Source organism: Giraffa tippelskirchi, chromosome 2 (assembly GCF_054371585.1).
Source record: "Giraffa tippelskirchi isolate mGirTip1 chromosome 2, T2T-mGirTip1v1.2.pri, whole genome shotgun sequence".
NCBI classification, from domain to species: Eukaryota; Metazoa; Chordata; class Mammalia; order Artiodactyla; family Giraffidae; genus Giraffa; species Giraffa tippelskirchi.
Genome location: NC_137276.1, coordinates 74,668,783 through 74,695,469, shown reverse-complemented (window position 1 = coordinate 74,695,469; position 26,687 = coordinate 74,668,783). Strand labels below are relative to the sequence as shown.

At 38.0% G+C, this 26,687-nt stretch overlaps 1 long non-coding RNA gene and 1 other non-coding gene across 2 annotated transcripts in view; one reads left to right on the top strand and one right to left on the bottom strand.

Moving 5' to 3' along the window:
* The window catches only part of LOC145537978 (uncharacterized), a 501,457-nt gene that overhangs the window by 269,695 nt on the left and 205,075 nt on the right, over window positions 1-26,687 (top strand). The gene's annotated exons all lie outside the window — the stretch shown is intronic.
* LOC145539959 (U6 spliceosomal RNA) lies at window positions 18,580-18,686 on the bottom strand. Its single transcript, XR_014078096.1, has one exon. It is a non-coding gene; the product is annotated as a U6 spliceosomal RNA (small nuclear RNA).

The following is a 26,687-nucleotide window of genomic DNA, read 5'->3' as shown; positions in this document are numbered from 1 at the left end:
ATATATATAATTTTTGTTGTTTAGTCATTAAGTCATGTCCGACTATATGCATATATCCTACACGTGTGTGTGTGTATATTTCCTTTTATACATATTTTTTCCCTACACACACACATAAACACACGCGCACTGTTTAGCAAAGCATTTTTATCCAAAATGACTCTGTTAAAACAATCACATTTCACAAATCTCAGACAGCCACAGTGTGCTGGGTTTCTAACCTCTGGAGAGCACGGCCTTGTGGTTTACTCATGATAACCAGAGATGGTGGAAAAGTTAACTCCTTGGCAGTGGATCACATTTCTGTAATAATCCAATACACATTTACTCTGATACATTTCAGATCTGGAACAAAATTAAGCAGCAAATACAGACATTTCTTGAGTCTTCTGACACCAGTTTTGACCACTAAGTTCATTCAGATGGCACTTTTTCCTTATTTGCAACTAATTTCAATGGGAAGTCAGCAGCTCACCTTCAAAAATTTCAACCTCAAAATTTGCAGGTTTGGAATTTTGATCAAAATCCAGATATTTTGGCATTTAAGTTCAGTTGCCTTTGGCAAAAGAAAAAAATCCTGTTTCAAAAAGAAACAAGTCATAAGAGAACTTTATTGAAAAAGATTCAACCAGCTGTTCAAAAGGGTATTTTGATGATGTCAGTGAAAGTGAATAAAAAACACATGGATTTAAATTCCCTTAAATTATACGAGCCTTTAAAAATTAAAGGAACTATGTTGGGCAAATGTGTTTTGGGTTTATTAACTTAGGAATCAGTCTTCCATGGTTTCTAAATAGCCTTGTATTGGAGGGACACTACAATTATTTGTTAAACTGAAAGACAAGTGAGAACACGGAATATGGTTCAATAAGAACCAAAATGCTTATGTTTGTGAGCCCAAATAGGGGTGAGAAGCCAGCGAGAAAGCATGAAAGTCACCTCCTTCTCCCTCTCCAATAATCCAGCAGTTTACAGAGGGAGAATGAGCGGTACTCTTTTAACTTGCAACCACAAGTCTCTGTGATGTTTTATTTGCTGCCAAAATGTTTACTTTCCTGTTGTGTAGACAAAGCCCTGGCTAGTGAAGAGCTTTTGGATTGATATCAATTGCTGAAAGAAATCTCCCAACCTCAAGGTTTCCCCATGTCTCCTGAAAATCATGGGCTCATTTCTCTGAAACAGAGGACTTTTTTAGCTTCGATAAATTGGGCAGAAAGACAGACTGTAAACAACTTTACTGTTCAGTGCTTAAGGCAACATGACACCTCTTTGTAGAAGATGTGGTTAAATTTTGACAAATGAGTACATTCATACATGGACTCTATAATAAAAGCATTTAGAAAGCATGACTGATGGCCCCAAACATTCCTTTCTTGTTCTTAATCTGGTGAAGAAAGAAAAGTTTGTTTCTTCACCTGCTAGTTCCTTGGTGTCTGCTAAGCCATTTCTTTCATGACATTGTGAGGTGATATTATGACTTTGCACCCTGAAATAGAAATAACCACATCACACCTTCACCAGCAACATCCTGATATACTTTTTGAAAGATTATGAAGCGCTGCATGCCACCTCCTCAGCCTTAGCCAATAGCCACCTCCATTGGATAGAGAAAGAACTACCCAGCCCTCTGCAAACAACGGCAAAACTAAGCCAAAGTCTCTGCTCTACAATAGGCCATGTGTTTACAAGTCTGATGGTGGGGAAATAGCTGTTATTACTGCTGTTGCTCATAAATGACAGTGAAAGTCGTTCAGTCCTGCTCGACTCTTTGCGACCCCAAGAACTGTATAGTTCATGGAATTCTCTAGGCCAGAATACTGGAGTGGGTAGCCTGTCCCTTTTCCAGGGGATCTTCTTGTCCCAAAAATTGAACCGGGGTTTCCTGCATTGCAGGTGGATTCTTTTCCAACTGAGCTATAAGGGAAGCCTGTTGCTGTTAAAAGCTATGTCTTATGCTCGTGTCTTAAGCTTATGTGGTCTCAAGCAAGTCACATTTCTTCTCTGGATCTTATGTTTCTCATCTGCAACATGGCAATAAAATAATCATCATATAAAGACTTGCAAGTGATAAATGAAATAATGTGTGTGAAATAGTAACTATGATTTCTTAAGCATCATATACCACTATATTAAGTATTTACTCATACTGGTGAGCTTGACTTCAGACTTAAGATTGGCAACATGTCTTAAGCTCACCAGTATGAGTAAATACTTAATACAGTGTTATATGGTAGATGCTTGAGAAATCATAATTATTATTTCATTTATCACGCATTATATATTATGTTATATCTTATATATATTGTGTTATATATTGTGTTCTGTGTCATCCAGCAGACCACCATACAACTATAAGAATGAATAAACAACTACAGTCAGCCACATGGATGAATCTCATAAACATAAAGTAGAAAGACAGAAAGAAGCCAGATTTAAAGAAGTATGTTCTACAGGAGTCCATTTATATAAAATTCAAAACTGAGAAAAAGTTATCTGTCACAGTAGATGAAGGGATACTAGTTACCCTTGGGAAACAGCCCATGATTGGAAGGAGGCACAGATTGTGCTTATGATCTAACTAGAAATGTTTTGTTACTTGTTCTGAGGGCTAGTTAAATGGGTAGTTCACTTTGTAGAATTTATTAAGCTGTACTTGTTTGTGCACTTTGCTATACAGAGTTTACTTACCAGATTTACCTTTCAATGCAAATGCTGCTCTCACAAATTTAAGGTATGACAACCCCAGGAAGAGGAGAGACACCACAGAGGAGAGATTTCCTGTTACCCTATTAGCTTGTCCTATTACGCAATGTCCATTCTCATCTCCTTGCAGCCAGTTTGGAGCTTTGAAAGCATGGGTGCTTTCACATAATCCCAGGCTTGGGATAACTTCTGGATAAGAGAGATCTTAGGAGGCTTGTGAGTCACCCAGGCAAGAGGGAAGACTTCCAGCCTTCCTCCCACTGATGCAGCATCATCCATAGGAGAATTCAACTCTAATCATCCACATGTGAAAACATTTTCCAGATACTGAGTCCACAAAAATTCCGGTCAGCTTACTAAGTTTACTGTCACTCTTCTGACATGGATGAGTATTGTAAAGCAAGCCCTGCCTCCCTGCCTGTTTTCTCGTGGCCAAGAAGACACACGCATCCAGTTGTGGCAGTTTGAACTGAGTGTTGGACTTTCAAAACCCCTGATAAAAACTTTTCCAGCAAGGGAGGCAGCCCTTGATGCATTTTCACTTCTAGACTTGTAACCTGATTTCTTTTCGGCAGTGCTGAGCATGTGGCCATAACCTAATCTACATGGTTTATGTGCACACCCAAGTTTAATTTGGAATCGCAAGACCCCTGGGTCCCTGATGCAAAATAACCTGGGACTTCCATCTGAAGCACAGCATATGTTGGTCTGATGTAATAAAACTGGGCAAGAAATCCAAATCTAATTATAAATGTACAGTTAGAATGTGAGGTAAATTACACTTCCTGCAAGTAAATTATCACCTTAGGACACAGTGGACTTTGGCTTCCTGGGCCATCTTCCCATTAGTATCCACTGCCTGGAAGTACCCACAGTAGGGCATTACCAACTGAATGTTCATTTAATTAGTCTTGGAGCCCTGGACAACTATTCTACTGCACCAACAAAGAATATTTCGACTACATTCAGTGAGATATACAGAGACTGACGAATGAAGGCAAAGTTTAAACACATTTAATATTCATTTGCATCTTAGGATTACGAAGTGCTCTGGGGCAGGGTTTTCAAATTGTAGGGTACAATTCATAAGTAGGTCATGAAATCAATTGAAAGGGTCATGACTAGCACTTTAAAAACTGAAAAAGAAAAGATTAGAAAAGTGGAGAGTGACTTGTATGTAATGATTGTCAGTATTGCTTACAACAACTTAAAAATATTTTTGTGTGTGTATCATGTATAATGTGTTTCTTACTGAATGGCAGATTTTTTAAAAAACTTATCAGAGTATAGTTGATTTATAATGTGTTAGTTTCAGGTGTACAGCGAAGTGATTCAGTTAGACACATATCGATTCTTTTTCAGATTCTCTTATATAGATTATCACAGAATATGGAATAGAGTTCCCTGTGCTGTACTGTGGGTCCTTGCTGGGTATCTATCTTATATATACAGTAGTGTGTGTATGTTAATCACAAATTCTGGATTTATCTCTCCCCACCTGTTTTCCCAAACCATAAATATGTTTTTGATATCTGCACATATGTTTCTGTTTTGTAAATAAGGTCATTTGTATCATTTTTCTAATGATACAATTAGATTTTAATGATGCAATTAGATTCCACATATGAGTGATATCATATGGTACTTGTCTTTCTCTGTCTGACTTCACTTAGTATGATACTCTGTAGATTTATCCATGTTACTGAAAACGGCATTCTTCCATTCTTTTTTATGGATGAGTAATAATATCACATTGTGTGTGTGTATCACAGTTCAGTTCAGTCGCTAAGTCATGTCCGACTCTTTGCAACCCCATGAACTACAGGCCTCCCTGTCCATCACCAATAAGTAGGGTGACAATATACAGCCTTGACGTACTCCTTTTCCTATTTGGAACCAGTCTGTTGTTACATGTCCAGTTCTAAGTGTTGCTTCCTGACCTGAATACAGGTTTCTCAAGAGGTAGGTCAGGTGGGGGAGAAGGCAATGGCACCCCACTCCAGTACTCTTGCCTGGGAAACCCCATGGATGGAGGAGCCTGATAGGCTGCAGCTCATGGGGTCGCGAAGAGTTGGACACGACTGAGCGACTTCACTTTCACTTTTCACTTCATGCACTGGAGGAGGAAATGGCAACCCACTCCAGTATTCTTGCCTGGAGAATCCCAGGGACGGAGGAGCCTTGTGGGCTGCCGTCTATGGGGTCGCACAGAGTCGGACACGACTGACGTGACTTAGCAGCAGCAGCAGCAGCAGGTCAGGTGGTCTGGTATTCCCATCTCTTTCAGAATTATCAGTTCCTCTGTCATCTGACTTTTAAGTTGCTTCTATGTCTTGATTATTGCAAATGTTTTTGAATTATAGTTTTCCCCAGATATATGCCCAGGACTGGGATTGTGTGATCATGTGGTCATTCTATTTTTGTTTCTTTTAGGGAACCTCCATACTGTTCTCCACAGTGGTTGAACCAATTTACATTTCCACCAACAGTGTATGAAGCTTCCCTCTTCTCCACATCCTCTCCAGCATTTATTGTTTGTAGCTTTTTGATGATGGCCACTCTGACTGGTGGGAGGTGATACCTCATTGTAGTTTTGAGCTTCATTTCTCTAATAATTAGTGTTTTTGAGCATCTTTTCATGTGTCGCTTAGCCATCTGTATGTCTTCTTTGGAGAAAAATGTCTATTTAGATCTTCTGCCCATTTTTTGATTGGGTTGTTTGTTTTTTTGACATACAGTTGCATGAGCTCTTTGTATATTTTGGAGATTAATCCCCTGTTGGTCACTTTGTTTGAAAATATTTTCTCCCATTCTGTGGGCTGTCTTTTCATTTTATTTATGGTTTCCTTTGTTGTGCAAAAGCTTTTAAGTTTAATTAGGTCCCATTTTTTAATTTTTGTTTTTATTTTCATTATACTTGGAGGTGATTCCAAAAAAACATCACTGTGATTTATGTCAAAGAGTGTTCTGCCTATGTTTTTCTCCAAGAGTTTTATAGTGTCCAGCTTTAAATTTAGATGTTTAATCCATTTTGAGTTTATTTTTGTTTATGGTGTTAGAGAATATTCTAATTTCATTCTTTTACATGTAGCTGTCCAGTTTTCCCAGCACCACTTATTGAAGAGACTGTCTTTTCTCCATGGTATATTCTTCCCTCCTTTGTCATAGGTTAATTGACCATAGGTGCATGAGTTTATTTCTAGGTTTTCTATTCTGTTCCATTGATCTATATTTCTATTTTTGTATCAGGACCATACTGTTTTTTATTACTGTAGCTTTGTACTATATTCTGAAGTTAGGGAGCCTGATCCCTCCAGCTCCATTTTTCTTTCTGAGGATTGCTTTGGCTATTTGGAGTCTTTTGTGTTTCCATGCAAATTTAATTTTTTTTTTTTTGAGTTCTGTGAAAAAAGCCATTGGTAGTTTGATAGGAATTGCATTGAATCTGTAGATTGCTTTGGGTAATATAGTCATTTTGACAGTATTATTTCTTCCAATCCAAAAACATGGTTTATCTTTCCACCTATTTGTGTCATCTTCCATTTCCTTCATTAGCATTTTACAGTTTTCAGAGTACAAATATTTTGTTTCCTTTAGGTAGAATTTTACCTAGGTGTTTTATTATTTTGATGTGATAGTGAATGGAATTGTTTCCTTGTTTCTCTTTCTGATAGTTCATTGCTAGTGTATAAAAATACAAGAAATTTCTCTGTATTAATTTTGTATCCTGCAATTATATGAGATTAATTGATGAGCTCTAATAATTTTCTAGTAGCATTTTTAGGATTTTCTTTGTATAGTGTCATGTCATCTGCAAACAGTGACATTATTACTTCTTTTCCAATTTGGATTTCCTTTATTTCTTTTTCTTCTCTGATTGCCATGGCTGGGACTTCCAAAACTACATTAAATAAAAATGGTGACAGAGGACATTCTTGCCTTGTTGATCTAAGAGGGAATGTTTTCAGCCTTTCACCATTGAGAATGATGTTGGTTGTGGGTTTGTCATATATGGCTTTTACTATGTTGTGATAATTTCCTTCTAGATGGAGATTTGAAAAAAAAACAAAGGTGCATTGTGAACAAAAGTAATATTATAATGATTGCAGTCATATCACTGCAGAAATTTTATAGTTTTTTCATTTATTAATAGCAAAACCAACTCCATGCCTGGTAAGTGCTGGGCACTGAAAATCAAGCAGTGAACAAGGCAGATAAGATCTCCCCCTTCATGAAACTTGCCTTGCCTTTCAAGAGGAGATGTATATTAAATATGAATTACACAATTAATTGATTTTGCAACTGTAATGGACTCAAGTGACTCTAAGGAAACAAATTCAGAGCTCACAAGAGTGAAACCCAGGAGGATCTGACAGAGACAAGGGTGTCAGGAAACTCTTCCTTAAAGAAGTGATATTTGAGCTAAGATCTGAAGGATAAATGAATAAAATCAATATCAGAAACTCTAAATATTTTAATGTAGCCCTTGGTTTTCCAAGATTCCCTATTGGTACCTTAAGGTATTTCATGCCTCACTTGGATTCTAGTAAAGCCCCTCTTGACACTGACAGTGCCATGTGTTCATAATAGATCCTTAAAACTTCCATTTCATAGTTTTTGTTCTCCATTCAAATGGACTGATTCCTGCCTTGTGCTGCTCATTGGTAGACATCCCTCTGGCATTTTCCAGTGAGTATCTGGAAGTGGTAGAGGAAGGTTTGGAGCTGATGCACAGAGGGCTTCTGAACCATGGGGTGTGTGTTCACCAACTCTGCCCTCTGTTCACTGCCTCTCTGAGTCCCCCTCTATTTGTGGGGTTGAGGCACCATGTAACATCCACTTTCCCTCACCAAAAACTGCCCTCTGTCCATTCCCATGATCCCTTTTTCAATTTGAGTAATTAAATGAGAATACTCCATGTAACAGATTTCTTCTTGTGGTGAACACAGCATTTGTTTGGAGAAATATTTTGAAACCACTGCCTGGGAGGGTGTTGGTGAGATGACAAGTTGTCAGTCTGGTACAAGTCACAAAATGACCTTCTCAAGGGGGTAGGCTCTTATTAAGAGCTAACTTTTCTTTCTGAGGAAACTTTGTATGAAATTATGATGGTAAGGACTGGGTCAGAGATGAAGGGCTCTGCATAATAGAGAGGAGACTTGCCATTGCCTGGGAGGGATCCAGGAAGCTGTGTGCTGCAGAGAAGAAAGATAAGACAGGAAGACTCGTGGGGCTTCTCTGTCAGCTTTTGGCCCTTATGGATTTCCTTCTCTCCTGAGCTCAGCTTTGCATTTAGAGAGATGTTTGTACCTTATCCATTATTTCCAAGTGCTGGAGCAGTAGGGTTTTTTCACAATATCTACTTTGACATACTGCCAACAGCAGAAGTCCTTGGTACAGTTAAATTGAGTAAAAGCCACTCAGTACAGTATATATACAAATTATATTTAGTAATAATGTATTTTCCTTTCATCATGCACAATGTGATTCCATGGGTAACAGTTGTAAATCCCAGCAGCACAAGTACTACCGATGCTTCTCTAGAATGTGTACAAAATATATTCTTGAGAGAATGAGGAGATATCACATTAGTGAGCTTGGTCAGTCCTGTAATCAGAGATCGCCACATTTTAACCCGAGATCACAAATAGATTCCACACCACAATGGAGTGGTCCTCTCCTATTCTCGAAAAGAAATGGAAAGCTAAAATGAAAATGATTATCATAAATAAATAAATAACCTTTTGATTTTGCTCCCTCTCATTTATCATGGAGATAATCAAAATAGGTAAGGAACTTTCATTCACTAAGTTTTAAACAAATTTCAGGTAGAAAGAACTCCAGAGAAAGTTTTGAAAGGAATTTTTAAAATTGTTTACTCTTTTCCGCCAGCCCCTTCCCCCCCAAACACTTGAATGAAAGTTGGCATTGCTTGCTGATACTTCTGTGTGATGAATTCTTTGTGAGAAACAAACAAACAAAAATGATGTTGAATTTTATGTCTCAGTGGGTGCAAGGTGAAAACAGACAGCAGTCAGAAGTTGAAAAAAAAAACTGTCTTTTGTTTACCACCAAAGCAAGAGAATATGGTATTTTCTTTTATAGCAACATCAAGGTCTCGCTTGGCTTTTTTTTTTTTTTTTTTTTTTTTACTGACAAGAAATTGATATAGTATAAGTTAGCTAGTCTGTGTCAGGAGGTCAGCAAACTTTTTCTGTTAAGGGTGAAATTGTAAGTACTTTGGGCTTTCTGTGCCAGACTGTTTGTATTAGAACTTAGAACTAGCCAGCTGTTTCTCTAACAGAAAAGCTGCCACAGACAATATGTAAACAAACGGGTGTGGCTTGTTCTAATATAACTTTATTTGCAAAGACAGGGCAGGAGATGGGTTTGGCCTGTAGGCTGTTCATTTGCCAATTCATGATGTAAAAAGGCAAAACTTCAACAGAAAAAAAGGCTGAAACCTATTGATGTTCACCCCAATCTTATGCTTCCCCAGTAACGGTTCCTATGCAAAGCAATTGTTGTCATTTTCCCTGTGGTTTGTGAAGACTTCAGGGGCATTCTATATTCTTTCTTTAATCCCTTCAGCAAAGAAAAAGTGATTTTCAGAACCATTGTGCTTTTTTCCCCAGAAGAAAAACTGTACTTCTGATTGCCATGTGTTGTTAGGAGAGAAATCAAATACCCTATGAATAGAGAGTAACACTCTGAAACAGTTCTAATTGTAGGGCACTGCCCTGATTCATTCAGAAGGTTACAACGGCATTCCCTAAGCCTTATCCAAGTATACATCAAAGACTTCTACTTTTACATGTTTTCAGATTCAAACTTCTTTTCCACTTAGCACAGTGCTCACTCTATAGCTCCAAATTGTTGTTGTTTAGTCACTGAGTTGTGTCCAGTTCTTCTGTGATCCCATGGGCTGCAGCTTGCCAGGCTCCTCTGTCCATGAGACTTCCCCAGCAAGAATACTGGAATGCGTTGCCATTTCCTTCTCCAGGGAATCTTCCCAACCCAGGGATCAAACCCACATCTCCTGCGTTGGCTGACGGATTCTTTACCATTGAGCCACCTGGGAAACCCACGGCTCCAAATAGGATGGTTTTAAAAATCAATTTCTGTGGACAAATTGGGGGAAGGAGAGAGTGTGATGAATTCAGAGAGTAGCAGTGACATATATACACTACCATGTGCAAATAAATAGCTAGTGGAGAACTGCCCTATAGCACAGGGAGCTCACCTTGGTGCTCTGTAGCGACCTAGAGGAGTCGGGTAGGGGTGGGACGGAGGCTCAAGAGGGAGACAATCTATGTATACATATAGCTGATTCTTGTTGTTGCACGGCAGAAGCCAACACAACATTGTAAAGCAATTATACTCCAATTTTTTTAAAAAAGTCAATTTCACAGATTCATGGAGCTGGAGGGAACCATGGAGATCACTGGTCAACTCAGCAAATGATGAGTCCATTGGACATCCTGTTTCACTAACACCTGCTTGTACATGTTCAGTAATTGGAGTTTCTCTCCCCACGAGGGCAATGCCTCCCTTTCCTGGTTGACTCATTGTCATTTAAGATGTGTTGCTACATCATGGCCATATTTGCCTTCCTCTAGATTTTTTTTTCTGGCTCTGGAGGCAACAGTACTTTATTCATCTAATCATCCCCCTTCTCAGGAAAATCCTTCATATATTTGAAGATAGAGGATAGCTAACTGTCTTTCTTGACTGTTTATTTCTCAAAGCTACATGTGACCAATTCTTCCAAAATCCCCTCCTTTTTACAGGAGTCTTAAACTCAGATATCAATAGGGATAAGAGATTGTGTATAAACAAGTGAAAGCTTGTTGAATGGGGCTGAGATAAACCAGAGAGGGGGACCCAAGACAAGGGGCAGGTGCTACCTGGCATCTGCTGGTCATTGCTGTTTGACCGTGTGGACCAGGGCTTATGATGAGATTTCAAGAAAAACCTGAGGAGCCAGATTTCTATTGAAAAATCTTCCAATTTTTAAATGTTGGCAACTAATTAAAAAAAAAAATGTTTAAACACTCTATAAGCCAAACAAAACACATCTGTGGGCCAGATTTGGCTTGTGCAACCCTTAAATCTAGAGTCATTTTACCGTCCTGGTTGCCATATTTTGTACACATTTCAATTTATTCCTTTGTAACTTGAGGAACGTTAACCGTTGAAAAGAGGGACCGAGTTGTTTAATTGAAAGGAAAACAGAAAACCAGTAACTTCAACACAGAAGAGCACTAGAGATCAGCTTTCCTGCACAATCAAAATTTAGGTCACATGTAATATAAGGTTAAGTTTTACCTTTTTAGCCATTAAAAACTCTAAAAGCAAAGACATGTGTTAATAGTTGATGTGATGGGTCGACAAGAAAACATATTGCTGTTGTCTAGAAGAGGTCTCCTAAAAATGGGAATAAAACTCTAAAGGAGTATAATATAAAACCATTACAAGACCATATGTTTGTGATATAAAATGAGTTTTCTTGCCAGGATATCATATAACCATGGCAAACTGCCATTAGCTTCACTTTTTCTAGCATAAAAGAGAGAGAGGGAGGGAGGGAAATTCAACAGGCATTCTTGAGATACATGTTTTATTATACATATATAATTTATAAACCATATTTCTCGGGTTCATTGCCCCTCACTGAAGTAAATAGCTATATCATTGGGTTGCCAGGGTATTGTTTGGTCATTCATAGATCTCCCCTTTCCATGACACTTTGGTTTGCTGACTTTAGAAAGAGTTATATGGAATACATTTTGTTCCCATGCTTCTTGCCCTCTGTTGTAATATGTTCTGATTTTCAAGCCAGTTTTCCCTTTCCACCCTAATTTCCTCAAGAATCTGTTAGGAACTTAATTGAAAGGATGGCACGAACACCAAGCCCCAGTTGGACAGCCCCTGGTGTTCAGGTCAATCCACCAGCACCTTATCTAATTGCCAACCTCTTCCTCAAGGGAAGGATGGTTTTCGATGCTTCTGCAGGTCGGTCACCACCATGAAAGTTTCTTTGTCCAAAGCTAGCAGCTCATAGAATGGGGAAGAAAAATACAGAGAAGCTTTGTGAAATGTTTTAGATGCTACAAATGCATTAATTTCAAAATGGCCTCTTTTCTCTAGCTCAAGCAATCATCTTGTAAAAAAGAAAAAAATTCCTAGCAAAAAGAGCTCTGAATACAATGTATTATTAAATGAAAAGTTTGGACATCTCTTCTAGATGCATCTTAAGAAGATATTTCAAATAAAATATTGAAGTTATATTGGAGAGACAGACTTAGAGTTTAGAAAGTTTTGTTGTTTCTGGAATCAGTCTTTATGATTATCTAAAAAGAAATGTCAAGGAAAACCATTGCCCCCCTCAGCTAATAGAGATTTAAGAGAGTAGACATTCAGACTTAAATTACCTGCTTCTCTAGCCAGACAGTAATTAAAACAGTACTATTTATAGTTATTACAATCTATTGGTTAAAACCTAGAATTACTGATACTGAATCTAGGGACTTCCCTGGCAGACCAGCAGTTAAGACTTCACCTTCTAGTGCAAGGGGTTTGGGTTCAATCTCTGGTCAGGGAGCTAAGATCCCATATGCTTCACAGCCAAACAACCAAAACAGAAAACAGAAGTCATATTATAACAAATTCAAATAAAGACTTTAAAAAATGGTCCACATAAAAAAATCTAGGAAAAAAAAACCCAACAACAATGAATCTAATACTTAGGAGAAATACTCATCCTCTTGCTTTATGTTAATACTTCTAAAGAGATTTAAATCAGTAAAATCTAGCCAATTTTAAAAGCAAACAATTGTCTCCATTTTCGTTTTACTACTTCAGTAAACCTAGTAACCCCAGAGAGTTACTATTTCAAAGGCTATTTCTCCAGTGTACATTATAGAATCAAGTCTTTGAAAGTTTACATTTTTCTAATATATATATTTCATCAATTGTGAAAAATAATACCACTATTTTCTACAACCTTTGATGACTAAAGAAATTGTATTAAGTTATATTATATAACTTTTATTTTTCTGAATGCCACCTTCTAATTTTCTTAATCTCAGACTCTGAAAATCCCTCTCAAGCTGCTTATGAAATAGTTCTATCTGGAATGACAGTATTTTGAAAATATTATAAAGTACAGGCCATCTTATTGTACAGTTTACATGGATTAGTAGCAACTTGCCCACATGCTTCTCTGTGTTTTGGATGCCTATTTTTGTAAAGTGCCTAATATAGAATAAGCCATAACATTTGCTGTTTTATGTGCTATTGCCAAGACATGACTTGTAAACACTAGCAGAATTTCTGATGCAGATGACAGTGTCATTTGGAGAGACTTCCAAATTGACATCTTTGCAGTTTTGTAGATAAAAAGTTGTATAAACATGTTATGTTTAATATGTATGTTTTTAATACATGTACATATTATTGTAAATTAGTTATTGTTTTAAATCAATTGCACATATATACTACATATTTATGCAGTTTATTAAACATTTTTGTTTTGTTAAGGACTCTGTTAGAGGATGAAAAGATAAGCTACAGATTTTGAGAAAACATTTTATAAATCACATATCTGACCAAAGAATTTATATCTAAAATATGTAAAGAATTCTTTCTTTTTTTTTGCTGCATTGGTTAATCATTGTAGCACTGGGGCTTTCTGTAGTTGCTGTATGTGGGCTTAGTTGCCCCAAGGGCATGTGGGATCTTAGTTCCCCAAACAAAGATCGAACCCATGTCCCCTGCATCAGAAGGCAGATTCGTAAGGCCACCTGTGAAGAACTCTTAAAACTAAACAGTAAAAAATTAAAAAAAAAAACAAAAAACAAACCTATATTCAATTAGAAAATTAAAAAAAGATATGAGGAATCATTTCATCAAAAAAGATATATAGATATCATGGGAACTAAACACATGAAAAGATGTTTAACGTGACTAGCTATTAAGGAAATGCAGACTAATCCATTGTGAGATATCACTGTATATCTATTTGTTGTTGTTTAGTCTCTAAGTCCTGTCTGTGTGGATATGACTCTAAAGGGGTAGCATGAGTGAAACTTTCCTGGCAATTAGTTCTGTATCTTTTTTTAGACAACTTTTTTCAATTTTTATGTATTTATTTATTGGCTATGTTGGGTCTTTGTTGCCGCTCATGGGTTTTGTCTTGCTGCAGCAAGTGGGAACTACTCTCTAGTTGAGGTGTGTGGGCTTCTTATTGTGATGGCTTCTCTGATTGCAGAGCACAGGCTCTAGGGCACGGGCTCAGTAGCTGTGGGGCACCGGCTTAGTTGCTTCTCAGCATATGGAATCGTCCCAGACCAGAGATCGAACCCATGTCCCCCTGCAATGGCAGGCCTTAATGGCAGTCTCCTGTCTTAATCACCAGGGAAGTCCCAATAGTTCTGTATCTTGATTGTCATGATGGTTACATGAATCTACGGATGTCATAAAATAACATAGAATTTCCAGACATATATATCAATATTAACTTCCTGGTTTTGATATCTTACTATAGTCAAATAAAATGTACCCATTGGAGGAAACTGAATAAAGGATACCGGACAGCTTTCTCTGTACTTCTTCACTGTTTGTAAATCTGTAATTATTTCAATACAAAAAATATTTTTGAAATCTTCCCAGAGTGATGTAGAATCCATAGACTGTGTATTATTTATTCATAACGAGATGAAAAACACTTTGTTGTAATGAATTTATGCCCTAAAATACATGTTAAAAGCTTCGGTTTTGGTATTAAGTAGCCTCGAATCTCACCTATTTATTTAGCAGCCATAGGTCATGGAAAATAATTTATTGTCTTCATGTCTCAATTTCCTTTCCTGTTAAAATATAATCATATGAATAATAATAGTAATACCTACCTTGTGGCATTTTTACAAAGATTAGAATGAGATAATATACATATTGCTCTTAGCACAATATCTGACATCTAAATATACCTCAAAAAATGGGAGTTGATGCTATTTTCTTTCAGACCTTCATAGAGCTTTGTACTAATTCATGATTTTACTGCTGTATTTAAACTGATACATATTTATGACTTGACTCTACAGCTGGGTGGAAAACTTCATGAGTTATCCTTTACATGCCATTAGCACCAAGTAAATTACTTTATAAAGTTATTAAAATTCATACATATCAAATGCCTAATCTGCTTTGCATGATCCAGTGGTCACTTTTCAGTGTCCCCTGGAACTTATTTTTCAGCACCATTTGACACAGTCAGCCACTTTCCCATTTTTAATCCTGTTCTGGGCTGAATTGTATTCCTCCAAATTCACATATTGAAGCCCTAACCCCAGGGTGATGTAACTTGAAAATGGGGCCATACTGCAGTAACTAGGTTTAGATGAAGTCGTAAGGGTGGGGCCCTTATGGTGGGATTAGTGCCTTTCTAAGAAGAGACACCAGAGAGCTCTTTATTTCTTTCTATACCATGTGAGAATGCTATGAGGAAGAAGCCATCTGGAAGCCAGAAAGAGCTCTCACCAGAAATTGCTTGCACTCATGCCTTGATCTTGGATTTCCCAATTTTCAGAACTGTGAAAAACAAATTTCTGTTGGTTCAACCACCTAGTCTATGGAAGCCAAGCAAAGTAGTACAAATCGCTTCGTCCTTTCCTTTGCTTTTTTTCCACCAGCCTTTAAATATTAAAGCTCCTCTGTGTTTTCTCCCAAGGTTTTTTTTTTTTCATTCTAACTCTGTTCATCCTCCTTAAATAATCTAATCAGTTACCAAAGTTCCAGTTAGTGTCTTTGCACCAGTAGCATTCACATTTATAACCATCAAGTCACACTTTGCTTCTGAGCTCCAAACTCATGCATCTGTATTTCCACAGTCATCAGTATGTCTCATATTTAACATGCATCCATCAGGCTTCTGGCAGGAAACAGAAGAAATTTGAATAAAGAAGCTATTTGCAAAATTGTGGACAAGGTTTAGAAAAAGCAACATGGGTTGATACCTTCCTATAGACCTAGTAACAGCAGGAAGCTATTAGCACTCTACATCTATTGGGCAAGAGGAGGAAGTGGTTACAAGAACCCAGAGAGATAGAAGGAGAGAAGGATGGGGGGAGAGGAAGAAAGAGAGAGAGGGGAAGAGATTGTGTGTGTACTAACTAACTAGCTAGCTATGTGGAGAGGAATGTCTGATAGATGGTGGGACAAAGTCAACCCAAGAACACCCAGTAGGAACAGACCCAGAGAAATAAATATCCAACCCTCACTCTCCTCTCTTTGATCTATTTCCTCTGCCCTGTTCATTGAACCCAATTGGAAGTGAGAGGGCAAAGTCACCTATTGAATAGGACATAAAGATCAGCCTCCTGGGGCAGAGAGCAGAATGGTGAATAGAGGAGACTGAATGTGGAAGATTCAAAGGAAGCTCTCTGATACAGAAAGAATTAAGCCCAAACCATCTCTATCTCCAGTATTTCCTAGCTCAGCAGATGTCACCACCATCCACACAAATCCTGAAGCCAAAATCCTGAGAGTTACCCTCAATTCCTCTTTCTTTCTGCTCCTACATCCATAACAAGTACAAATACAATGCAGATATCTTACAAATTTGATGAGGTCTCTCCATCTGTACTACCACTATCCTGATTTGAACTCCCATGATGTTTCTCTCAGACCACTGGAATAGCCTTCTATCTTCATTCACTTCTGTCTGCCTCTATTCCATCAAGGCATCAGTGTGGTTGGGGCTGACAGAATCACAACCTTCCCAAAAGTCCACATTCTAATCCTTGAAACCTGTGAATCTGTTATTTTATATAGCAAAGAGACCTTGCCGATGTAATTGAATTAAGGGCTTTTGAGATGGGAGGTTATGTTGCATTATCTTGGTGAACCAATGTAATCGTGAGTTTCTAAAACTGGATAACCTTTGCTACTTGGAGGCAGTGGCAAATGTGACTACAGAAGAATGGTAAGAGGTATGTCACATGTCTGGCTTTGCAGACCAAGGTTGGGGGTTAGTAGGCAAGGAAGACAAGTGGCCTCTGAAGCTCAAGAGGGAAAGGAAATAGATTCTCTCCTATAATCTCCAGAAAGGAAGGTAGCTCTGTTATGACCTTGAGTCCACTGTGAACCATGTTGTTGTTGTTCAGTTGCCAAGTCGTGTCTGACTCTTCACAACCCCATGGACTGCAGCACTCCAAGCTTCCCAGTCCCTCACCATTTCCCAGAGTTTTCCCATGTTCATATCCATTGAATCTGTGATGCCATCCAACCATCTCATCGTTTGTTGTCCAGTCTTTCCCAGCATCATGGGCTTTTCCAGTGAGTCAGCTCCTCGCATCTATTGGCCAAAGTATTGGAGCTTCAGCATCAGTCCTTCCAAAGAGCATTAAGCGTTGATTTCCTTTAAGATAGACTGGTTTGATCTCCTTGCTTTTCAGGGGACTCTCAAGAGTCTTCTCTAGCACCACAGTTTGAACTATGGCAGACTTCTCAACCACAGAATTATAAGAAAATAAATTTGTGCTATTTGAAGCCACTCCCTGTGGTAATTTGTTATAGTAGCTATAGCCAGCTCTTACAGTGGTCTTGTAAAGTCTCAAGTTTAACATATCACTCTACAGCTTTAAGACCCTCAAATGCTGGTCATTGTACTGACAGAGTCTAAAAATCCTTCACCTGAATTCCAGAGCCCTCTAAGATCTGCTACTTCATCCTCATTGCAGACACTCCCCAGTCAGCACACTCCAGCTATGCCTCACCATTTCTGGACCATGCAGTATAACAAATTGCCACAAACTTAGCACATTTATCATCTCAGTTTCTGTGGGTCAGGATGCCAGATCCCCTCCTTAGGGTCTCACTAGACTGCAATCAAGGTGTCAGAAGAACTGCATTTTCATTTGGGGAATAGGGAAGAATCTTCTTCCAAATCCGAGAGGCACAGTGCAATTCCTGACAGAGTCTGTTATATGCCACTTTCAGCTTCTGATGGCTGTCAGCATTCCATGACTTGTGGCCACATAACTCCAGGCTCTGTCTCCATAGCTACAGTGATTCTCCCTCTTTTTCATGACTTCTCCTCTTTTGTCCATATCAAATCGCCCTCTGCCTTTTTCTTAATTTGAAAGATTTTTTTTTAAATGTAGACCATTTTTTTTTAAAAGCCTGTATTGGATTCGTTACACTGTTGTTTCTATTTTATGTTTTTGGTTTTTGACCATGAGGCATATGGGATTTTAGCTCCCTAATGAAGGATCAAACCTATACTCTCTGCATTGGAAGGTGAAGACTTAACCACTTGACTGCCGGGGAAGTCACTGCCTTTTTCTTAAAAAGGCTCTTGTTATTGGATTTAGGGCTCACCCAAGAATCCAGAATGATCTCTATATCTCCTTCTTATTATATTCTAACATGTCCTTTTTCTATTTTTTTTCTTTACTGCCCAAAGTGGGTCCTACTGCTTTCCTTTTTTTTTTTTTTTATCATTTTTTAAAATTTGAAGATAATTGCTTTACAATGTTGTATTGGTTTCTGCTTCACAGTGAAGTGAATCAGCTATATGTGTACATATACACATCTCCCCTTTCTCTTGAGCCTCCATCCCATCTACCCAGCCCACCCCTCTAGGTTGTCACAGAGCACAGAGCTGAGCTCCTTGTGCTGTACAGCAGCTTCCCACTAGCTATCTAGTTTACACATGGTCATGTATATATGTCAGTACCACTCTCTCAATTTATTCCACTCTCTCCTTCCCCTGCTGTATCCATAAGTCCATTCTCTATGCCTGGATCTATAGTCCTTCCCTGAAAATAGATTAATCAGTACCATTTTCTAGATTCTGTATATTTGTGTTTAAAAAAAAAAATGGAACGCTTCACAGATGTGTGTGTCATCTTTGCACAGGGGCCATGCTTATCTTCTCTGTATCATTCCAGTTTTAGTATATGTGCTGCAAAAGCAAGCACCGAAAAATCCTTTTTCTAAACAAAGCAGCACTCACAGGTTCTTGGGGTTGAGGTGACCATAGCGGGTCACCGTCCAACCTACTACAGGTCAACTGCTTGAATGCCTTCCTTCTCCTGGGCCCTCCCATTACACACTCAACAGCCCCTTTTACTTTTGCATAATCACAATTGTGATCACTTGTTCAACGTCTAACTTGATCCACTAGAGCACAACCTCCCTACAGGTAGGAAACTTGCTATCTTGTTCACAACCGTGTTCCCAGCACCTAACATATATGAGGTACACAGTAAGTAGATTTTATTTTCTCTCCCAAACCAACTGATTCATTTCTTTCTCTTCCACTTTGCTGAGGAGAAATCACCTAAGTCATTGGTAATGAAAGTTCTTCCCACTAATTGTGAACTTGTCATCGCTCAAGCTGTCTCATTAAAAAAAGCATTCATATTCTGAATTTAAATGAAGACATTTCTCTTCTCTTCTGCTGCTTTACCTTAGAAACTTCAGACCAATTTCTATGTGTAAGAGAAGGGTTGACATATGGAGGGTGCAATACAACTTTGCTATAGTCCATGGCATATAAATATGGCACAGGATACCATGTATGCTTTAACAGCTCAGTTCTCTTAGGCTGATCAGATTGCTTTTTACAATACGAATATTTGATACTTTCAAGTCTGAACTCTATCTTCCTACATGCTGTGCCTCGCACGCTGCAGAATGCAGAAGTGGTACTCAGTGAATAACAAATAACAACCACAATGATGATTGTAATGCATACCGTAATATTGTTATTAGAAATATAATTATGTGAACAGACAATTTACAGAAGAGAAAGGACCTCAGAGCCCTTGTGTTGTCAATCTGGCCTGTCTCTTAATCAGGGATAATAATAATAAAAATATCGCCCCCCCCCTCATCTGCAGTCAGCTTGTCAGCATAACAATATTTATAGAATGCTGTATGTAACAATGGCATCTCCATGCAGATGGATTAAGATCGAGGAGCAGCTGCAGATGGCTGCTCATTAACGGAAAGAAGAAAATGAATCTGAACAAAGGCACTTATGAAACCCCTAATTTATTAGTGCTGTAATAGGGAAAAGGAACTCTCTGGAATGATAACTGAGTAAGACCAGTTACAAAGATAATTGTAAAAACAAGACACAGCTTCAGTACAACATACAGGGACATTTTATTGCCTGTAAGGTCTGTAGAAGTACAAGGTCAATAGATATCAGACTCAACATCTAATCCTTCATATTTATTAATTACATTCAACAAAGCACTTGCCATCAGTCTACAGACTGAAGCTAGATTAACATTCTGTCACAAAAACCTGCTCCGTTCATCCTGAGAGATGTGAAGATTTCTTTTACTTCTCTGTTGTATTGAGTACAGCACATGCATAGACACACGCACACACACACACACGTGTGCATACACACACACACACACACACGCACATGCACACACACCCTTTGCCACAAAATACTTTCTGACTTTGGTCCTCAGAATGACTTCCTAACATTCGAGAATTTAATGAAGTAAGGTTCATAAAATGCTCAACAAAAAGTCACCATTAAGGGGCTCCCAGCTTTTTTTTTCCTTCCATGTCTCAGCTACCACATGACCAAGAAAATTTTTGCATATGTGACATCTCTGTTTTCTGCTTCTCCAAAAGAGTTCTTAAGAATCCATCATTAGCTAATTTCCATGTCAGTGATTTCTAAATAGAAGATAGTCCATCAAAACAAAACAGAGATATTCATTAATAGGTAAACAAACACATTGTGGTGTCACCATACACTGCAAAGAGAGGAACAGACTGCTGAAATAACATGCAAAAACCTGGCCAAATCTCAAAATCTTTACACTGAGTGAAGGAAGGCAGACCTAATGTCTGAGCCCAGATGTGGGGAAATCCTCTGAGAAGGGGCTGAGGGAGTGTCTTCCTTATCTTGGGTATGTTGGTCCATTTGTCAAGTTTTGCCAAGAGAATGCACTGGTCATAGCAAACACTCTCTTCCAACAACACAAAAGAAGACTCTACACATGGATATCACCAGATGGCCAACACTGAAATCAGATTGATTATATTCTTTGCAGCCTAAGATGGAGAAGCTCTATACAGTCAGCAAAACAAGAACGGGAGCTGACTGTGGCTCAGATCATGAACTCCTTATTGCCAAATTCAGACTTAAATTGAAGAAAGTGGGGAAAACCTCTAGACCATTCAGGTATGACCTAAATCAAATCCCTTATGATTATACAGTGGAAGTGAGAAATAGATTTAAGGGACTAGATATGATAGAGTGCCTGATGAACAATGGACGGAGGTTCATAACATTGTAGAAGAGACAGAGATCAAGACCATCCCCAAGGAAAAGAAATGCAAAAAAGCAAAATGGCTATCTGAGAAGGACTTACAAATAGCTGTGAAAAGAAGAGAAGTGAATAGCAAAGGAGAAAAGGAAAGATATATCCATTTGAATGCAGAGTTCCAAAGAATAGCAAGGAGAGATAACAAAGCCTTCCTCAGTGATCAATGCAAAGAAACAGAGGAAAACAATAGAATGGTAAAGAATAATCTCTTCAAGAAAATGAAAATTAGAGATACCAAGGGAACAGTTCATGCAAAGATGGGCTCAATAAAGGTCAGAATGGTATGGAGCTAATAGAAGCAGAAGATATTAAGAAGAGGTGGCAAGAATACACAGAAGAACTGTACAAAAAAGAACTTCATGACCCAGATAATCACGATGGTGTGATCACTCACCTAGAGCCAGACATCCTGGAATGTGAAGTCAAGTGGGCCTTAGGAAGCATCACTATGAACAAAGCTAGTGGAGGTGATGGAATTCCAGTTGAGCTATTTCAAATCCTGAAAGATGATGCTGTGAAAGTGCTGCACTCAATATGCCAGCAAATCTGGAAAACTCAGCAGTGGCCACAGGACTGGAAAAGGTCAGTTTTCATTCCAATCCCAAAGAAAGGCAATGCCAAAGAATGCTCAAACTACCACACAATTGCACTCATCTCACACGCTAGCAAAGTAATGCTCAAAATTCTCCACGACAGGCTAAATAATGTGAACTGTGAACTTCCAGATGTTCAAGCTGATTTTAGAAAAGGCAGAGGAACCACAGATCAAACTGCCAGCATCCATTGGATCATCAAAAAAGCAAGAGAGTTCCAGAAAAACATCTATTTCTGCTTTATTGACCATGCCAAAGCCTTTGACAGTGTGGATCACCATAAACTGTGGAAAATTCTGAAAGAGATGGGAATACCAGAGCACCTGACTTCCCTCTTGAGAAACCTGTATGCATGTTAAGAAGCAACAGTTAGAATTAGACATGGAACAACAGACTGGTTCCAAAGAGGAAAAGGAGTACGGCAAGGCTGTATATTGTCACCCTGCTTATTTAGCTTATATGCGAAGTACATCATGAGCAATGCTGGGCTGGAGGAAGCAGAAGCTGGAATCAAGATTGCTGGGGGAAATATCAGTAACCTCAGATACACAGATGACAGCAAGCTCATGGCAGAAAGTGAAGAGGAACTGAAGAGCCTCTTGATGAAAGTGAAAGAGGAGAGTGAAAAAGTTTACTTAAAGCTCAACATTCAGAAAACTAAGATCATGGCATCTAGTCCCATCACTTTATGGCAAATAGATGGGGAAACTTTTGGCTTACTTTATTTTGGGGGGTTCCAAAATCACTGCAGATGGTGATTGCAGCCATAAAATTAAAAGACACTTACTCCTTGGAAGGAAAGTTATGAACAACCTAGATAGCATATTAAAAAGCAGAGGCATTACTTTGTCAACAAAGGTCCATCTAGTCAAAGCTATGGTTTTTCCAATAGTCATGTATGGATGTGAGAGTTGGACTATAAAGGAAGCTGAGTGCCAAAGAATTGATGCTTTTGAACTGTGGTGTTGGAGAAGACTCTTGAGAATCCCTTGGACTGCAAGGAGATCCAAAAAGAGATCAGTCCTGGGTGTTCATTGGAAGGACTGATGTTGAAGCTGAAACTCCAGTACTTGGCCACCTGATGAGATGAGCTGACTCATTTGAGAAGACCCTGATGCTGGGAAAGATTGAGGGCGGGAGGAGAAGAGGATGACAGAGGATGAGATGGTTGGATGGCATCACTGACTGAACGAACATGTGTTTGGGTAAACTCTGGAATTTGGTGATGGACAGGAAGGCCTGGTGTGCTGTGGTTTATGGGGTCTCAAAGAGTCGGACACTACTGAGTAACTGAACTGAACTGAACTGAACCATTTGTCAAAACTCATCAAACTATTCACTTTGATAGTTTACTTACTGCTTGTAAAATATTAGCTCAGTAAGTTGGTTTTAAAGATTCCTTAGCTCAAATATGTTTGAAAAATATTATATCCTGTATTCTCCTGTCACAAATTTATGACTAATCAGTTAAAGAGTCTTCACCCATTAAGAGTAATTGAATCATTACAAGCCCTGAGAAATACTATGGTGTACAACAATGATTAACTGCTGATTTCTACATTCCTTCAATTTGTGTTATTTCCAGATTCTCCCATTTGAAAATATTAAATCCTATTAACAGTATTGAATTTATAATTTACTAGCTCTTTGATCATGGGTGAGTCATTTAAATTCTTTGTATTGCTTTTTCCTCACCTGAAAAATGAGATATTTGTCTCCATCTTACAGATACAGTGAGAATGAAATGAGTTAGATGTTTGTAATACACTTAACATTGTGCCTGAGACAACATGTTACTCTTGGAACACATTTTGAAAAATGGAGAGCCTTCCTTCAATCATTCACTTAAGGGGAAAAAGTCAGGATGAACTATTGTCTTATACATCCCTGAAAAAGAGGGCAAAAGTGAGTGGCACTTCTTAATGTAGAAGCTGCTCAAATGTGTATGTGAGGCAGTGCACAATGATGCTCTAGAAAGGAAATACAACTTTAATTGATCCCCAGCTCTGAGGTTTACTGACTGTGTAAGCTGGGAAGTCATGTGATGTCTCTAGCCCTGAGCTTCCCTTCATTTAAGAATGAGATGGCTAGAATGGGAACTTGATGTATGACTCAGGGAACTCAAACTGGGACTCTAACAATCTAGAGGGGTGGGGTGGGGAAGGAGATGGGAGGGTGGTTCAAGATGGAGGGGACACATGTATACTTATGACTGATTCATGTTGATGTTTAGCAGAAACCAACACAATTCTGTAAAGCAATTATCCCTCAATTAAAAAATAAATTTTAAAAAAGAATATGGTGGCTAGGAATACAAGTGGCATCTTAACCACAGGAAAGCCACCCATGAAACACTGCTACTACCATCCCACATGATGGTGAAAAGCAATGTTTCTCTATTCCTGGTTTGCTGAGTTCTTACTGGCAATGGATATTGAATTTTATCCAATCCTTTCTGCATATTTAGATGATTGCTTTTCTTTATTTTTTTTTAGTATGATGTAATATATTTATCAGTTTTTAAATTGTAAAATTAATATGCTTTCCTGGGATAAACTCTTTATAGTCAGCAGAAAAAGGTGGCTAATAGAGGCAAAAAGCAGATTAGAGATGGACAGGGACTCAGGTGGAGGGATGAGAAGTTACTGTTCAATGGGTCCAGGGTATTTTGGCAGGGAGTGGGGTCTGGTGGTGATGAAAATGACCTGGGACTAGATAGTGGTGTTGGTTGTACAACACTGTGAATATACTAAAAGCTATTGAAGTTTTCACTTTAACATAAAGTGGTGAATTTTATATTATGTATATATGTATATTCACCTTATACTAAAAAATATAAGGTGAATGTACTGGATGATATTCAAGATCCCTGATCTCTGTTCACTCATTCACTTATTCAGTAAATTTCTATGAAGCCTCCACTATATGGTTCCAGGCAATATGTTCTCCTGAGAAGATGTTATCAAGAATAAAAAAAGACATGTTCTCTAACATCGCTAAAATTTTATCTTTGGAGCTTTCCTTCCTAATTGTGCCCCTGGTTTAGGGTATTATACTTTATTCCCTTTAAGTCAATGAGTAGTTTGAAGGTTGGAAAGCATGCTAAAGGTTTGATGTTATGGCATGAGTTACTATTTGATATTACAGACAGAAAAAATAAAGGGAAGGGACGGGACTGTTATTTACTCGGCCCCAAGTAGCAGTCACTGTGGACTTGACCATACTTATCTCATTTAATCGTCACCAGATTCTTGTAAAATTGGTGTTATCATGGACATTGCACAGATAAACTAAGCCTTAAGGACATTAAGTAAATCTTACTTAGGTGACAGATTTTATAAGTAGTATAGCAAGGAGTTGAAATGCATAAGCCCATAGATTTTATATAATACTATATTTGATTCCATCATATAATGTTTATAATCCTGACATTATTTATGTAAAATGTAGAGTACTTGTGACATTAAGATTTACAGAGTTTCCTGTGAAGTTTGACCTCACTATCACAGATGCCAGCAAAAGAGTTAACGAGATGAAGAAATCTAATTAGAGGGGAAAAAGCCAGTGATGCCTAGAGAAATACATCCTTTGTGGTATTTACCTATTCAAGATAGTAGTTAATATTTAAAACCATCATTCAGGATGTTTTGTGGATTTTTTGGCAACTAAAAAAACTGATTTTTTTTTTTTTTGCAATTCCTGAAAGAATCTATTAAAATGAAATCTTGAAAAAAAAAAAAATGAAATCTTGTGGTTATGATAATTTTTAACCAGATACTGGACCCATTATTAAAAGAAAATAACCCTGACAGGGCATGTTTCCACAGTCCTTACAGTTGGCTTGCACACATCAAGTGACAACTGTAATACAACTGACAAGGAAATTGAAGACAGTTTGGATAGTAAAAGATACCGATGAAAGGTAAACATGGACAGTTTACTTTATTAGTAATTCACTGACACAAAGCTATTGCTACATTTCAGTTATATTATCAACTGGAGAGTTTTGTGGGTAAAAATATTTGCTTTAATTAGTGTCTTTGTTGGTATAAAAGTTAGATTAGCTCTTTATAATCCAAGAATTTATTTATTAGCAGAAAAGGAAATTTCCTAAGCAGAGCATGGCTTCTACTTATATCCTATTTCCTTTTTTGTTTTTATTTACTTGGCTAAAACTGCCATTGTAATGTAAAAGAAAAGTGGTGATGGGAAGTACATTGTTTCTGACTTTAAAGGAGATGTTTCGTACCTTTTAGTGTTAAATAAGCTGTTTAAGTTTATTGGGAAAAACTCATTATGAAATTAAAGTGTCTTTCTGAGCCCAGTTTTCTAGGAAGTTTTTCAATCAGTGTTTACTCTTACTGAATTCCTTTTTCTGCAACTGTTGATATGAACATACTGAACTTTCTCCTTTATTCTGTTAAAAAATTGTGTACTACATTAATCCACTTGCAGAGATCAAACCATCCTCACATTCCTGGTATAATGTTGGCCCTTGCTTATCTTTTCTGTGTCACTTCTTGCCAGTTCCCCTAATATTCATGATCAACAGTCTGGTTTATTTGAAATTTTTTCAGTTATTTGAATAAATTTACTTTTACATATCATACTTGATGTTTTTTCACCCCAGCACAGTCTTCTGGACTTTACTTTCTCCCAACACATCAACTTTATTAAATTACAATCTACTACCCTTAGCTTAAGCAACCCTTCTTCCAGGAAAGTCTGTCTTGATACCTCCCATTCCTAGACTCCCCAGTTTAACACCCTCTATTTTTCCTTGGGTAGCACTTATATTGAGTTGTAATTATCTGTTTAATTTTCTTTCTTCCTAAATATATTATACATTCCAAGGGAGAAGATATTAGGTATTTTTTCAGTAAAATATCCTCTATACCTCACAGAGGGCCTGGAAAACTGTAAGGAACCAGTAAATTATGAGTGAAAGAGAGCAAGAGAGTGGGGTGGGAAGAATGGGAGGATATCTTCAATTTAGATTTCTGAATGACTCTAAGGATGAAATAAT